The sequence below is a fragment of the Morone saxatilis genome, unplaced genomic scaffold (assembly GCF_004916995.1).
Source record: "Morone saxatilis isolate NCDOM2014 unplaced genomic scaffold, NCSU_SB_2.0 Contig12, whole genome shotgun sequence".
NCBI lineage: Eukaryota > Metazoa > Chordata > Actinopteri > Moronidae > Morone > Morone saxatilis.
In genome coordinates, this window is record NW_023339674.1 from 15197936 (window position 1) to 15201809 (window position 3874).

Sequence of the window (3874 nt, forward strand, 5' to 3'; positions counted from 1 at the left end):
TCTCTCTCTCTCTCTCTCAAAAAACTCCTTTCACACACTTTTTCACAATCTCACGTTCCCAACAGCTGTGTCATGGTTTTTTCTCACAACACGAATACAACACTGTACGAAAACAGCATTGAGAGACTGAGTCGACAAATCTTTGTCACAGAAATAAAAAAACCTGGACTTGTTCCCCTTGTTTCCACATTCAACACACCAAGGCTGCTTTTTTAGAACATGGTTTTTGTGTTTGAAATCAAAAAAATGCTAAAAAATTAAATAAAATAAACAGCAAGAAGAGATGTTGCCCGGTGAAGTCTGGGCCGTCTCATCTCCACCTGTATTTACCCCCTTAACCTTCCCAAACTCCACTTTCCACACCCTCCACGCCCCATCTCTCACCCCTTCCATCCCTCCGTCCGCTGTCTGCCGTGGGGATGAGATGTGATGAGACACCTGCAGCATCTGCAGTGTCCCCTCAGTATCCGCTCCCCCTGGTTCTAACATCCACTGCTCCACAAGCCAACGGATTGCTCAGTTTTCAGTTCTTTTTTTTTCTTTTTTTTTCTCTTGATCCTTTTTAAGTTTGATGCTGTATTAGTTTTAGTTTGATATACATTATATAAAATATATGAATATGAACATCAATTTGTCTCGCCCGGAAATCTGTTGAAACACATCATGACACACACACACACAAGTTTTTAAGCATGTGATTTGTTTTTCTTTAGATGCTTTTAAGTTATTTAGAGATTTGTTGTGATATAAATATTGATTTTAGAGGGTCCAGAGTAGATCGAAGATATAAAACTTAATGGATTCCATTGAAAATCAAATCAAAGTGAGGACAAATATATATATTTGATGTTTTTGGTTTATGTAGGGTTTTTGTCTTTTAACAAATCTGAGGTTTCTCGATAAGCTATGAAATCTGTCTCTGTTAACGTTGGGAGTTGTTTGCTAAAACTGGTGAGACACCAGAAACTAAAGCCTGAGTCAGAAGAAGTAAATCACTAAGACAGCTCTGTGACACTGGCAGCTAGAGATCACGGGGTTCCTATTGATGTTCAACTTCTTATTAACGTCTGAGCTGTGAGTGACGAAACCAAGATCACCTAAACATGCTGCCAATCTTTTCTAGTTTTTACAGATACCAAAGTTGATATATGCGTCTACACATCTACGTTACCACCGGCAGACCTTTTGCATACTTCTCTTAACAAATGTTTTAATATTCTCACTCACACGCCACCTGGTAATAGCAGCCACACCGCAGCTAATTTCCTGCCTTCAGCGAGGAGAGATCACGCCGGCTTAGCCCTCCATCTGTAGCAGGGCTCCTCTGTCAGCTAAAGGCAAAGTTTGAGAACCCCAGCAGAGCAAGCGTCACAAACAAACTGCTTCAGGAAAAGAAAACTGAGGCGGGACAAGTATAGACTTGGACGGAGCTTCAGTGAGAGGCACCAAATTGCCACTTTAAAGGTTATATTTATGAATGTTTTATAGTTTGCAGGGGACACTGACAGGAGACAGAGAGCCATAGCATGCAATATTTTGAGTTCCAGCCAAATGCAGGCTGGGGATGTTGTCACATGATGTGCAAATGTGCACTAAAATCATTGCATACATCAAGTTGTATGCATTTTTGTGTTTTCCACTCAGTGAACACTTTAAACATGGTCCTGACAGCCAAAGTGTGCAGCGGACTGAAGTGCTTTTAGTTGCTAATGCGTAAGATTGTGTGTTTGGATTTAGAAAAAAGGCCAAATAACAATACAAGGCAATAAAACATAAAAAATACAAGAACCTCTTTTGAACTAAAGTCAAATACCGTTTTTGTCTTTTTAACAGATTTAAGATATCTCTTTTTTTAGTTGCTTTATATGAGACATTGGTTATATCTTGGAAACAGCAAGTAAGCAGATGTTCTGTAGATGTTTAACAGATTATCTACAGAGTATATGTGACAATTTATGAACATACCCTAACCAAGATGTTGCCTAAACCTAACCAAACTTTGACCAGACTGGTATAATATCAGAAAACAGTTGTTAAATCTCAACTAATAAGCTGTTGAATGTTACAAATACTCTGTAGGTGGACTATCCAAATAATAAAAAAAAATATTAAAAATATGCTGAATTATTAAATACATTGCTGTTGCTCTGGATTATTTTAGTTTAATGATGTAATTTCTGATTAATAATAACAATCTCTACACAGTTCAAAGACTTTACTGTTTATATACTCGGAGAACAAAACTGAACTTTGTCTCTTTAGGGGAACAATGTAAGACCTTGTTTAGTCCCAGAGTGGTTTAAATCTCCTTTATGAACTGGTTTAGATTTATTTAGATTAAATGAGTGGAGTCTGTTTAAGCTGTTTCGAGTTAGTCTAGTTTCAAATGGGAGTTCTGCGAGCTTCAACTTAATCCTTGTGGGTGAAATAGACAATTATCTCCTGAATCTCTCTGAGTACTGCCATCAAATCATATTGTTTTTATAGTTGGAGTCTGAAATGTTCCATGAGGTCATTCTCAACCATGTAGTTGTCTCTGGTAATGCTAAAGTTATACTTTTAAAAAACTGGGACTGCTTGGGTGATACACACAGTGAGTATATCACACAAGCATCCTCGAGCGTGAGTTTGTTTGTCAGTTTCTCTGTGGCCGTTGTTTCGCACGCAAGGAATGAGTCGATCTTAATGTGCTCAGCCAGCCACACTTCCCCAGGTTTGACCAGACATGAGATGTTGCTTAAGGCGCTGACAGAGGGAGTGAGAAAGAAACACTGCAGGACTAGTTCTCTTCGCTCTCTGTCTCATTAAAACTATTTAGCAAGTAATGTTTAACCCTTATTGTGAAACAAGGTATGACAAACATTTGTAACAAATATTTATTTTCAACTATTAATATTTCTTGCTAGAAGAAGTTTTCTAAAAAAGGAGAAAAAAAACATTTTTGCTATTTAAAATTAAACCTCAAGACTTCTTTTGACAATACTTCAATCAAGAAACATGCCACAAGTAAACAAAACGTAGGTTTTTATTTAAAGGTTTATAAAGATGGCTGGCTGTGGAAATGATGGAGGGGATGAAGCAACATTCAGTAAGAAGACGACGAAAAAGGTAACAGTTGAAATGTGGCTCTGATGTGACCACTGGCTGACAGAAAACCCTGCAAACTGGGTAAACCAGTAAACTGCTTCCAAATTTTATGAGGGAGTCCCACTAATCTTCCTGCCTGAACTTCTCTTCTTTTTAAGTCTTGTGCCAAATCTGGATGAACAATTCTTGATGTTTAACTAGTTCCATCCTGAGTAAAAACCATGGGATGGAAATGTGTTGACGCTGAGCTGTTTCAGTTTAAAGGTGATTTAGCCATCATGTCTTGACTTGACAAATGTTAAAAACTGGTTTGGATCAGTACCTTGTCTTCCTCTCCCAAAGCACAGCAATGTAGAGTCCCTCCTTTCTACCAAACAAGACCTTGAGATCTTCAGAGCCCAGATTAGTTCAAGGGAAATGCTCCAAGAGTACATGTTAAATGTCTGTGGATGACATTTATATTAGGGTACAGATAGGTCAGAGTGTGCTGTAGAGTGTGCTGTATAGTGTGAGTGTGCTGTATAGTGTGTGTGTGTGTTGGCAGTGCAGACACGTGCAGCTCGGGGCAAGGGCGAGGTCAGAGCAGGGCAGTGAGCATGAAGCAGGGTGCGTTTATGCAAGAGACAGGACAGGTGCATCTCTCTGCTCGTCTGTCAGAGAGTGTCTTCCTCGGGGAACAGTGTACATAGTGCAGCTCCTCTGGAGTGTGAGATTACAGTGTCTATCACGCAGCCTTTTTTTGAAATGAATGTGCACAGGCATGTTCCTTTGTGCCGCTGCAGCTAAT